The 13,799-nt window shown below is 47.2% G+C and overlaps 1 pseudogene; it reads right to left on the minus strand.

Moving 5' to 3' along the window:
* The window catches only part of LOC135520267 (zinc finger protein 239-like), a 467,619-nt pseudogene that overhangs the window by 434,916 nt on the left and 18,904 nt on the right, over window positions 1-13,799 (minus strand).

The following is a 13,799-nucleotide window of genomic DNA, read 5'->3' on the forward strand; positions in this document are numbered from 1 at the left end:
TTTAAGCTGTTAGTTTTAATAGGACGTGCGACCTCATCTCCCTCCTCTCGGCACAATTGATTTCAACATGATATCGATGAGTTATAACAAATAAGGGCTCCTTTGTTCAGTTACCCCTAAATTTAAATGCATCACTCCAAAATGTAGCTGACTGTCTTCTGTAGGTTGTCCTCTAACCAGGGAGGTAAAAGATATCTCTAATTTCCATGTGTTTTTTAGTTGTGTTAGTTTCAACAGCACGTACAACCTGACTTCCCCCTAATCGATATCAGTGATTTATGGCTGCTTGTGCAGTTTATAAGGAGCTTGTTTTAAAAAATCCACGTAATATGATTTATTGTGGCAGAATGTTTGTGTATATATTTTATGTTTAGGTTTTGGTTATTGATTTGGACACGTTAAAACTGTATTTTGACATTGGGCTATCCCACCAAGCAAAATGTCATTGAAAAGACATTGAAAGTATGACTATGCAATCAAATATTTCATATTTACATTTCATGTAACATCTGGTAGTGATATTTATTCATGCAACCAAATGACATTTTTTTGGTACAATTATATTGACATTGTTGCCCTGCTTTTAGAATATCAGGGTTAATTGTGCCAAACCAAATGTACGAGAGCATGACATTGGGGACTGGGCCCCGATCCAACAACATGCCTATCCAGTGAACCCTAACGAGAGAAGCTCCGCAGTGAGGTAGAAAGTTACTACAGATATTGCAGGAGTTTCCTCTTGAAATCAGACATGTCTGTGGCAAGGACAACTTGGATGCTGATTGTCTCAAGGGTGGGCAGTCAAACAGTTTTGTGTTTTGCCAGTGCGTTGCCATGGGTCACAATTTATTTTGACTATGTTTTTCCATAATGGAGATGAGTCTTGTTTGGGCTTGTTCCAAGGGAACGAGAGTTCTAGAAGCAAAACATTACATTAAAATGAGAAAAATAGTTTATAATTAAAATTCCATTTTTATTTTTTTTGTCAGTTACAGGCTTTAATTTTTCCATTCCATGTTTTGAGGTTGGACTTTAGCACGTAAGGCTCATTAGCACGTAGGACGCACCTCATTAGTCAGTATGTGTTACACCTGTGCTGGCTTGTCCATCGCGTTAGTGGGAAGGTGTTTCACCTGAGCTGGTCCAGATTCTATTTAAGAGTGTCTGGCCCAGTGCTCCAGTTGTCTTGATAGATGTGGAGAGTCAACACCTTTAGTTGCGCTACCTTTTTGGTTTACTTCCTGTTTTTAACTTTTTCTTGTTTTTTGGAAGAGGTTGGAGAGCCAGGTGTGCTATTCTCCTTGCGGAGATGGCACAGGAAAAAGCGTCACGATCGGTTCCAGCAGTTGGGCTGGCCAATACGGTGTGTTTTTCTTGGAGGGAAAGAGAGATGGAGCCTTGGGGGAGAGAAACCTTTGCGAGGACCATTCTGATGGGGCATCTGAAGTTGAAGGTGAAAGATGTCCTCTGCCTTCAGGGGAATCCGGTGGAGAAAGGGTTTGATGTGACTGTACATTTGGAAGAACAGCATGACGAGATTATGAAGATGGTGAGGGAAGGGAAAGAAGAAGTATCCCTGTGCCATTACACGGTGACCAGCCTAGCAAGGAAAAACTTCAGGGTGGTCACCGTAACCATGTACAATCCGCATGTGAAGGATGAAGAGGTGAGGGCCTTTCTGGGGAGATATATGGACAATGTCTCCTCAGCGAGGTACCTCAGGGACTCCCTGGGTTTCTGGAACGGAAAGAGAGGTTTCCAGGCGTTACTCAGGGAGTCCCCGAAGAGTGTGGATGGCTACCTCCATCCTCCGGCGATGTTCTCCCTGGGTGACAGGGGAACACTCTACTATGCACGTCAGCCCCCGTTCTGCAGGCGTTGTATGGCCTACGGCCATACCCTGGCCTCGTGCAGTAACAAGAAATGTCGGTTTTGTGGGTCGGAAGAGCACGAGGCCAGGGAGTGTGACGAGCCCAAGGCTTGCCACGGGTGTGGCTCCAGAGAACACCTGTGGCGTGATTGCCCGGCTCGTCACAGGTCATACGCGTCTGCAGCTGGGGGGGGGGGGGCGGGGGATGGGGGGAGAAAAGAAAGGACGCGTGCGGATTGTACGGATGGCACAGGGGAAAGGACAGAGAAGGACGAAGAAGGGAAGAAGGAAGAGGCGAAAAGAAAGAGGAGAGAAGATGGAAAGAAGGAAAAAGAAGGAGAGATTAAAAAGAAGGTGGAAGAACGTGGAGGAGCAGAGAAGAGGGAGAAGGGGACAGTGGTACGAGAAGGAGTGGAAGAGGGAACGGGGACAGTGAAGGAGGGAGGGGAGGGGGTGGGAGGGGGAGATGGGGGAAGGAGTGGGGGGACAGCCTGCCAGGCTTCCTCGAGGTCGAATGAGGGATTTGGTGGAGGAGTTAGCGGGGATGGGACGTTGTGTCTCCCCGCTACCTCCTTCACCAAAGAAGAAAGGGATGACGAGGGGGAGCTTGGCAGGAAGTGAGAGGGAGGGGAGTGTGGAGGGGGAGGGGGGCTAAGAGAGTGGCGGGGGGAGGGGGTAATTTGTCCTCCCGGTTTGCCTCAGCCCCTTGCATTTTAGTGGATGACTCCAGTGAGGGGTCGGTGGGCTGTTTGTTAGAGGGATCCCAACTCCTGTTTGAGGAGATGGAGCTGCATGTAGGGGACCCCGAGGCAAACAGGGAGGGGGGATGGTGGGTGGGGAGGGAGGACCCAACACACTGCCTGGGTCATGGGTTGGGATGGAGGACGGGGGGGCGTCAGGAGAGGAGAGGACGTCCCCGCCGGTGGAGATGGACCAGGGGAGCATCGGGTGAGTCTCCTGTTTTTTCTTTGGTTTTTGGGTTTTTTATTTGTTGTTAATAATTAAATGAATAGTTCTGTTTCTTTTTTTAGTCTAAATGTTAGGGGGTTAAGGAATAATGTTAAAAGGAGGGCGGTTTTTTGTTATTTAGAGGGTGTGGGGTTTGATTTCTGTTTTTTACAGGAGGTTCACCTGAGGGATGGTGGGGATGTGTGTAGATTTAAGAGGGAGTGGGATAAGGGGGAATCTTTTTGGGGCATAGGAGGGGTGCACTCAACAGGAGTAGGGATTTTGTGTGGGCATAGAGAGGTTAAAATAGAGAACACTTTTGTAATAATGCAGGGTAGAGTTTTGGGGATAGATGTTAAGTTTAGAGAAGCTAGATATAGGTTAATTGGGGTGTATGGGCCACAGGTGGCGGCAGACAGGAGGGAGATGGTGGACTGTCTGGCGCCCCTGTGTGTTACAAACAGGAACTTGGTGATAGGAGGAGACTTTAATATAGATTTAGGGGTAGGCGGTGATAGCAGTGCAGGTGCCATCTCTGGGCTAATGGCTTGCCATGGTCTGGTTGATGGTGGCCTGCACACTACTCCGGCAATGGTCGGTCCTACATGGCGCAACTCCAGGGGGGTTGCGCGGAGGCTCGACTACATTTTTGTATCCAGGTCTTTGGGTCAGTTGTCTGGGCGGCTGTTGCCTGTTTTCTTCACGGATCACGACGGGGTGTTCCTGCAGGTGGGGTTGCCAGTCTGCCTCTTCAGTAGGGGGTACTGGAAGTTAGATCGGGATATACTGGAGGAGCAGGCTTTCGTTGACGCATTTTTTTGTTTCTTTCGGAGGCTTGACGGCCTCCGGTCCATGTGCGAGGGGGTGTTAGAGTGGTGGGATTTAGTTAAGGTGAGGATTAGGGCTTTTATAATAGGATATTGTAGAAGGAAAAAAAGGGAGGAAAGGAGGGAGGTGGATCGTATCCAAAGGTTAATTGAACTCGAGTACGAGGCAGGCAACCTCGGCGGGTCGATTGACTGGGAGAGATCTGCAACCCTAAAGGCGCCGCTCAGGGAGCTGCAGGAGCAGAAGGCTCGAGCTTTCCTGGAGTGTGCGCATAGTGGCTTTCTAGAACATAATGAGACTTGTTCCGCTATGTTCTTTAAGTCGGTTAGGGCCAGGCAGAGTAGGAAGGTAATGCATGGCGTTAGAAAAGAAGATGGTAGTATAGTTAGAAAACCAGAGGAAATGGTCAGGGAGACAACTGATCATTTCCGAGGGTTTTTTAAAGAAAGGGAGATAGATGTAGAGCAGGGAAACGTGTTTTTAGAACACTTGTCCCGGCGGCTGCCGGAGGACATTAGAGACGTGATGGAGGCCCAGATCTCACTAGAAGAGGTTGAGAGCGCTCTTAGGAGGATGGGAAAAGGGAAGGTGCCTGGGATGGACGGGCTGCCGGCTGAGTTTTACCTCAAGTTTTGGGGTATACCTGGACCAGTGGTCCTTGAAGTCTTGAAGGCCATCCTCGAGACGGGGGTCCCGGGGGGGATCAATGGCTGTTGGTGTGCTGTCACTTCTTTATAAGAAGGGGGAAGCAACTGACCTTGGCAACTGGCGGCCGTTGACCATGCTGTGTGTAGACTACAAGATTCTTGCAAAGGTTTTAGCAGACCGGTTGCGCACAGCCCTTCCCTACGTCGTCCATGAGGATCAGACGTGCGGGGTAGAGGGCCGCTCAATAAGATGGAACCTACAGTTGATCAGGGACTCCATCGCCTGGGTTGAAGATAGAGGGCTGCCTTTAATGGTAGCAGCGCTAGATCAGGCGAAAGCCTTTGATCGCGTGAATAGATCTTTTCTATTCAGGGTGTTAGGTAGATTAGGATTTGGGGAGAAGTTTATAGGATGGATCCGTACATTATATGTCGGAGCGGGGTGTCGAGTTAGTGTAAATAGTCACTTAGGTGACGTTTTTGACCTCTCGTCTGGGGTCAGGCAGGGATGCCCACTCTCGACCCTCCTCTTCGTACTGTACATGGAGCCTCTGGGGGCTGCTATTAGCGCAGACACAGGGGTGGAGGGCTTGTTGATCCCTGGGAGTGGTGGGCTGCGTGTTAAGATGACGCAGTACGCCGACGACACTTCCTTGCTGTTATGTAAGGACTCGTGCCTGACAAGGTCCCTTGCCATCATTGGGGATTTCACCCAAGCGTCGGGGGCAGTTCTGAATCATGCAAAATCTTCCGTTAAGTATTTCGGAAGATGGCTCGGTAGGACGGATGTGCCCGGGGGGTTCTCTCTCTGTGAAGGGGTCCTGAGGATTCTCGGGGTCCATTTTGAGACCTCTGGCTCAGCGACGCTAAACTGGAACATCCGAATCGCAGTGGTACAGAGGAAGCTAGCAATGTGGAAGGCTAGGTATTTGTCTTTTATGGGCAAAGTCCTGGTCCTAAAAGGTGGATGTGTTGCCGTCTCTTTTGTATTTGGCATACATCTACCCATTGCCGGCTTGTCTGAGGAAGCCTCTAGTGAGGCTTGTGTTTCAGTTTATGTGGAGTGGCAGGTGCGAGTGGGTCGCCAGGGCACGCATGATCTGTCCCATCGGGGAGGGAGGTAGGGGGGTACCACATTTCCCCCTCAAGCTGGACTCAATTTTTGTTTCTTTCTTGTTAGCGGAGCTTGCTCAGCCAGTGATACACCCGTCCGGTTACCTCCTGCGGGTGTTCTTCTCAAACCAGGCGAGAAGCGTAATGGTGTGGTCTAATGCGGGTCCTTGGGCGGAACAGCTGCCGTGGCACTTTGGCCATGCGGCAAAGTGGCTGCGTGCGCACCCCGAGGTTGAAGTTGCCCGAGTAGGTTTAGATCACAGGCACCTGTACGAAGAGGTCAGGCAGGCAGGGAGTCCTGCGCCTGTAGTGGGCATCTCGTCAGTGGTCTGGGAGGGAGTGCAGGTGCGGGGCCTGGACAACAGGCTCAAGGATCTGAATTGGTTGGGCCTCCATAAGTGCTTGCCGGTATTTTCCATCTTGTACCGGTATAGTGTGGTGCGATCCCCCACCTGTCCAAGATCTGCTTGTGGCAGGGAGGAGACTGTGCGCCATGCCTTCTGGGACTGTGCCTTTGCCGGACTAGTCTGGGCTAGGGCACGGGTGATGCTAGGTGTGGTTAGGAGGGATTTTGTTTTGACATGGGCTAGGCTAGAGAGAGGCGTAGGGAGAGCAAAGGGAACGGATAGGGACAGGTTTCTGCTCTGGCTTCTCATGAGTCTCTTTAAAAAGGGACTGTGGGAAGCCAGGAAGAATTTAGTCAAGACAGGGAGAGATTGGGGGGTGGAAGGGATAGTGAGAAGGGTGGAAGGTGATTTGAGGGGGAGGATGAAGAGGGAGGAGAGGAAGTGGGGGAAGCATGTGGCACCGGAGAGGTGGAAAGGGGGTTTAGGGCTGGGAGTGTTAGAGTGAGTTTGGTAAGGGGATAGATTAGGGAAGGGGAGATAGGGAAAGGGTTAGGTATTGGTTAGGTATGACGGGGAGGGACGATGCTCCCCTGAGTTTTGTTTGTGTTTGGTGATTTGGTTTTGTAAATATAAGTAATTAAGAATGAATGAGAGATATGATTTTGTAAAGTGTGAATGGTATTGATTGTAAATAAATTATTTTAACCACCTTTTTGGTTTACTTCCTGTCTTGAAGTTTGTGGGTTTTTATTTTGTTTGTGTCTTCTTGGGCAGATTTAGTGGGTCTCATGGTGGGTGTCTTTTAGATCCCAGTTGTTGTTACGAGTCAACTTTCAGTGGACAATGAGAGCAAAATTGCAAGATTATATTATAATACTTTATTGCATCAAATGGTGGTTGTATGCAACAGAATAGAGGGTTCTTTTAACTATTGTGTCTGTGTTCTGAGGATTGGCCTCTGGGAGAAAACACTGACAGGAGATTTACAATGTCTTTTGGGTGATGAAACCTAAAGAGACCACATTCCAGTGCATAAATTAATGTTTCTGTTCTATATGGTACCAGGAAGAGATGACCCCAGGGCCAGACCCTGGGCTCTATACAGAGTACTGTTTTACAGCAGATACTGTCTGCTGAGAATTAAGTATCTTTCATACAAATCTTAACCTTGTGACTCGTTCTACACATCTGTTGTTCGTGTAGGTTGAAAGGGGTGCATCTTGGCTATAAAGACCTTTTGTACTTACATCTGGGGTGATTTGTCGACCAGCCATCATTATCGTAGAGACTCAATTCACTTTATATGTGTGCGTTGTATTGCCCTGCTCCCATATTAAGTGAAAGATTTAGTTTAAGAATAACTCTGACTTGTGTGTTAAGTTTGTCTCAATTGATACTAAAGAAATTAACAACCACATTTGGCGAAGGGGATGTGAATCTTCACTTGGTGACTGACGACCTGGTAAATGACCTTACTCCTACATTTACATTTACATTACATTTAAGTCAATTAGCAGACGCTCTTATCCAGAGCGACTTACAAATTGGTATTTACATTACATTTAAGTCATTTAGCAGACGCTCTTATCCAGAGCGACTTACAAATTGGTGAATTCACCTTCTGACATCCAGTGGAACAGCCACTTTACAATAGTGCATCTAAATCATTTAAGGGGGGGGTGAGAAGGATTACTTATCCTATCCTAGGTATTCCTTGAAGAGGTGGGGTTTCAGGTGTCTCCGGAAGGTGGTGATTGACTCTGCTGTCCTGGCGTCGTGAGGGAGTTTGTTCCACCATTGGGGGCCAGAGCAGCGAACAGTTTTGACTGGGCTGAGCGGGAACTGTACTTCCTCAGTGGTAGGGAGGCGAGCAGGCCAGAGGTGGATGAACGCAGTGCCCTTGTTTGGGTGTAGGGCCTGATCAGAGCCTGGAGGTACTGCGGTGCCGTTCCCCTCACAGCTCCGTAGGCAAGCACCATGGTCTTGTAGCGGATGCGAGCTTCAACTGGAAGCCAGTGGAGAGAGCGGAGGAGCGGGGTGACGTGAGAGAACTTGGGAAGGTTGAACACCAGACGGGCTGCGGCGTTCTGGATGAGTTGTAGGGGTTTAATGGCACAGGCAGGGAGCCCAGCCAACAGCGAGTTGCAGTAATCCAGACGGGAGATGACAAGTGCCTGGATTAGGACCTGCGCCGCTTCCTGTGTGAGGCAGGGTCGTACTCTGCGGATGTTGTAGAGCATGAACCTACAGGAACGGGCCACCACCATGATGTTGGTTGAGAACGACAGGGTGTTGTCCAGGATCACGCCAAGGTTCTTAGCGCTCTGGGAGGAGGACACAATGGAGTTGTCAACCGTGATGGCGAGATCATGGAACGGGCAGTCCTTCCCCGGGAGGAAGAGCAGCTCCGTCTTGCCGAGGTTCAGCTTGAGGTGGTGATCCATCATCCACACTGATATGTCTGCCAGACATGCAGAGATGCGATTCGCCACCTGGTCATCAGAAGGGGGAAAGGAGAAGATTAATTGTGTGTCGTCTGCATAGCAATGATAGGAGAGACCATGTGAGGTTATGACAGAGCCAAGTGACTTGGTGTATAGCGAGAATAGGAGAGGGCCTAGAACAGAGCCCTGGGGGACACCAGTGGTGAGAGCGCGTGGTGAGGAGACAGATTCTCGCCACGCCACCTGGTAGGAGCGACCTGTCAGGTAGGACGCAATCCAAGCGTGGGCCACGCCGGAGATGCCCAACTCAGAGAGGGTGGAGAGGAGGATCTGATGGTTCACAGTATCGAAGGCAGCCGATAGGTCTAGAAGGATGAGAGCAGAGGAGAGAGAGTTAGCTTTACTCCTAATGGTAAATGGTGCACGAGGGATCCCTCTAATTTGGTGTCCCAGGGAGACACTTCAGGAACGGCGTAAATGCACCCACCTTTGATCAGAGGCAGAGAGCCGAGTGGATACCACATCTGAGGTGTAGTTTTAAAAAAAGGTGAGCGAAACAAGGAGTTTTGAGAAAACCCTCGTAGGCTCTTGTCACAAATTTTCTCCCGATGTTCTAACCGAACTATATTATAGCTTTGACCAATTCACCCGAGGTTGTAAATCCCGGTTTCAAAATAAGAATTAGGCAAAGTCTCAGTTACTGCAAAATGTTAATTCTTTATTCAGAGAGCTCTGAGGTCAAAAATGCAAACAGTCATTTTATAACTCCCACCTACACACACACACAGTTTGACTTTTCTACCAGCCTGGCAGTTTCTAGCCTAGATTAAAGGGACCTTTTGGAAGGGGGGTCTTTCCAGTTGTCCTTTGTCTCAACTCTCACATTGCTACATAATGGTCTAGTCACACACATACTCTTTCCACTGGGATTCTCTGCCTCTAACTCTATTACAGGGGCTGAGTCACTGGCTTACTGGTGCTCTTTCATGCTGTCCCAAGGAGGGGTGCGTCACTTGAGTGGGTTGATGTGATCTTCCTGTCTGGGTTGGCGCCCCCAAATGGGTTGTGTCGTGGCGGAGATATTTGTGGGCTGTACTCGGCCTTGTCTCAGGATTGTAAGTTGGTGGTTTAAGATATCCCTCTAGTGGTGTGGGGGCTGTGCTTTGGCAAAGTGGGTGGGGTTATATCCTTCCTGTTTGGCCCTGTCTGGGGGTATCATCGGAAGGGGCCACAGTGTCTCCTGACCCCTCCTGTCTCAGCCTCCAGTATTTATGCTGCAGTAGTTTGTGTCGGGGGGCTAGGGTCAGTTTGTTATATCTGGAGTACTTCTCCTGTCTTATCCGGTGTCCTGTGTGAATTTAAGTATACCCTCTCTAATTCGCTCTTTCTCCCTTTCTCTCTCTCGAAGGACCTGAGCCCAAGGACCATGCCTCAGGACTACCTGGCATGATGACTTCTTGCTGTCCCCAGTCCACCTGGCCGTGCTTCTGCTCCAGTTTGTTCTGCCTGTGATTATTATGATTTGACCATGCTGCTCATTTATGAACATTTGAACATCTTGGCCATGTTCTGTTATAATCTCCACCCGTCACAACCAGAAGAGGACGGGCCACCCCTCATAGCCTGGTTCCTCTCTAGGTCTCTTCCTAGGTTTTGGCCTTTCTAGGGAGTTTTTCCTAGCCAACGTGCTTCAACACCTGCATTGCTTGCTGTTTGGGGTTTTAGGCTGGGTTTCTGTACAGCACTTTGAGATATCAGCTGATGTACAAAGGGCTATATAAATACAATTGATTTGATTAAAAGATGATGCCAACAGCGTAGTTATGATGTTGTACAGCAATTGACATCTGTAATGAATGTTAAAAATATTTGACAATTGTCTTAAAATGAGCAAGAATAGTCACATTTTGTCTTGTTTTCCCCATTAGTAGTAACATTGATGATTGTAGACTAGAAATAAGTTATTCATGTTGTTGAAATCCTAAGCAGTGTGCCAGATGACTTTTGGTCTCCAATATAGGCCCCTTTCTGTGGTTAATAAAATTGCTGCACGATGGCGATTAGCACACAAGTTGATTGCAGAACCACCTCCCTGCTAATGAGGAAACCTATAGTTATGGATGTAGTATATCTGCCTGGAGCAAAAATGGTGAGCAAAGATTTGTTTTTCACAATGTATTCTGAATGTGAATGGGGAAAACGCAGGGGAGTAACCTCCATTTCCAGGTTGCTAATGAGTACATTTCACACTACTTTGGATTATAATTGTAAGGCTCGTTTGAATGTCCTGCTTAATATGTTTGCTACAGTATTAAGAAATATGTGTTATTATTGAAGAACCGCGTTAATGACAGTATCCATTTGGGTGTTGCTAGTAAAGTTACATTTTTTTAAAAATATTTCACCTTTTGGCCAGGTAGGCCAGTCGAGAACAAGTTCTCATTTACAACTGCAACCTGGCCAAGATAAAGCAAAGCAGTGCGACAAAACAGAGTTACATACACTTGGGATAAACAAACATACAGTCAATAACACAATAGAAAGTGTGTGCAAATTGATTGAGGTAAGGCAATAAATAGGCCATAGTAGCGAAGTAGTTACAAATTAACACGAGTGATGGATGTGCAGATGGTGTGCAAAAGAGCAAAAAAAGTAAATAAAAACATGGGGATGAGGTAGGCAGTTGGATGGGCTATTTACAGATGGGCTGTGTACAGCTGCAGCGATCGGTAAGCTGCTCAGATAGCTGATGCTTAAAGTTAGTGAGGGAGAGTCTCCAGATTCAGTCATTGGCAGCAGAGAACTGGAAGGAAAGGCGGCCAAAGTAGGTGTTGGCTTTGGGGATGACTAGTGAGAGATACTTCCTGGAGCACGTGCTATGGGTGGGTGTTTCTATAGTGACCAGTGAGCTGAGTTAAGGCGGCCTAGCAAAGACTTATAGATGACCTGGAGCCAGTGGGTTTGGAGATGAATATGTAGCGAGGGCCAGCCGACGAGAGCAGTGGTATATGAAGCTTTGGTGACAAAACGGATGGCACTGTGTTTAGACTGCTTCCAGTTTGCTGTGTAGAGTGTTGGAGGCTATTTTGAAAATGACATCACTGAAGTCAAGGATCGGTAGGATAGTCAGTTTTACGAGGGTATGTTCGGCAGCGTGAGTGAATGAGGCTTTGTTGCAAAATAGGAAGCCAACTCTAGATTTAATTTTGGATTGGAAATGCTTAATATTAGTCTGGAAGGAGAGTTAACAGTCTAGCAAGACACCTAGGTATTTATAGTTGTCCACATATTCTAAGTCAGAACCGTCCAGAGTAGTGATGCTGGACGGGCGGGTACAGGCAGCGATTGGTTGAAAAGCATACATTTAGTTTTACTAGCATTTAAGAGCAGTTGGAGGCCACGGAAGGAGTGTTGTATGGCATTGAAGCTCGTTTGGAGGTTTGTCAACCTTGTTGGGATAGGGGGCCGCATTTTCACTTTTTGATGAATAGCGTGCTCAGAGGGAACTGCCTCTTACTCTGTCCCAGATGCTAATATATGCATATTATTATTAGTATTGGATAAAAAACACACTGAAGTTTCTAAAACTGTTTGAATGATGTCTGTGAGTATAACAGAACTCATATGGCAGGCGAAAACCTGAGACAAATCCAACCAGGAAGTGGGAAATCTGAGGTTTGTAGTTTAATTTAAGTGATTGCCTATTTATTATAAAAAGACCCTAAGGATTAATTGTAAACATCGTTTGACATGTCTCTACAAACTGTAATGTAACTTTTGTCTGGATTTTGCGCTTGCACATTGTGCCTTTGGAATAGTGAACGAAACACGCGAACAAAATGGAGGTATTTGGACATAAATATGGACGTAATCGAACAAAACAAACATTTTCTGGGAACATTTCGAGTCCTGGGAATGCATTCCGACGAAGATCAGCAAAGGTAAGTGAAGATTTATAATGCTCTGATTTGACACACTGAACTCTGGGAAGTAGTTGGTGAACCAGGTGAGTCAGTCATTTGAGAAACCAAGGCTGTTGAGTCTGCCGATAAGAATACGGTGATTGACATAGTCGAAAGCCTTGGCCAGGTTGATGAAGACAGCGACACAGTATTGTCTCTTATCGATGGCGGTTATGATATTGTTTAGGACCTTGAACGTGGCTGAGGTGCACCCGTGACCAGCTCGGAAACCTGATTGCACAGCGGAGAAGGTACGGTGGGATACAAAATGGTCAGTGATCTGTTAACTTGAATTTTTTAGACTTTAGAAAGGCAGGGCAGGATGGATATAGGTCTGTAACAGTTTGGGTCTAGAGTGTCACCCCCTTTGAAGAGGGGAATGACCATGGAAGCTTTCCAATCTTTAGAAATCTCGGACGAAACGAAAGAGAGGTTGAACAGACTAGTAGTAGGGGTTGCCAAAATGGCGGCGGATAATTTTTAGAAAGAGAGGGTCCAGATTGTCTAGCCCAGCTGATTTGTACGGGTCCAACTTAGGGAGGCTGCTTCTGATGTTAACATGCATGAAACCAAGGCTTTTATGGTTACAGAAGTCAACAAAGGAGAGAGCCTGGGGACATGCAGGGCCTGGGTTAACCTCTACATCACCAGAGGAACAGAGTAGGAGGATGAGGGTACGGCTAAAGGCTATCAGAACTGGTCGTCTACTGTGTTGGGAACAAAGAATAAAAGGAGCAGATTTCTGGGCGTGGTAGGATAGATCCAAGGCATAATGTACAGACAGGTATGGTAGGGTGCGGGTACAATGGAGGTAAACCTAGGCATTGAGTGGCGATAAGAGACGTTGCATTCCTGGAGCCACTAGTTATGCTCGGTGAGGTCACCTCATGTGTGGGAGGCAGGACAAAATAGTTCTCTGAGGCATGATGAATGGAACTTGGGGCTCCGCAGTAAAATAAAATAATGATAACTACCCTAAACAACAATATACAAGGCATATTGACATTAGAGAGACAAAACGAGGCATAAAGCAATCACAGGGGTTGATTGGGAGAGCTAGCGAAGACAACAATGGGTAAGAAAACAGTTAATCAGCTAAGACAACAACAGGTAAAATGGCAATGAATGGTCAGAGAGGGTCAGTTAAATACACACAGGGCCTGAGGTCGAGGCTGGGGCCGACAGATAAACAAAATGGAGTACCGTTATTAATGAACAGTCCACCAGGCATCAGCTCCGTAGCCAAGTGATTATAAGGTCTTATGCAGCCTGGCCTGTATTATCTGAGCTAAAAATGTAAAGGCCGCTAGCAGTGGCTAGCAATGACTAAATAGCTAGTAGCTAATTAGCTGGTTAGCTCCTGTTGGCTAACTTCTGATGGAGGTTCTAGCTATGAGGTCAGAAAATTGCAGATCCGTATCACATTGGGTGAGGCGGGTTGCCGGAAGGTATATTTCATTTAAACATGTAAAAAAATATTTACATATTTTGCAATATATATATATATAAAATGGGGTAAAAACAACATTTACAACAACAAACACGTCTTAATGCTACGCCATCTTGGATTGACTCTTAAAAAACATTGGATTTAGCATTTCTGTGCCCACAAACTGTTTTCCCAGCGTAACATAAGGAGC

This window comes from Oncorhynchus masou, chromosome 4 (assembly GCF_036934945.1).
Source record: "Oncorhynchus masou masou isolate Uvic2021 chromosome 4, UVic_Omas_1.1, whole genome shotgun sequence".
NCBI lineage: Eukaryota > Metazoa > Chordata > Actinopteri > Salmoniformes > Salmonidae > Oncorhynchus > Oncorhynchus masou.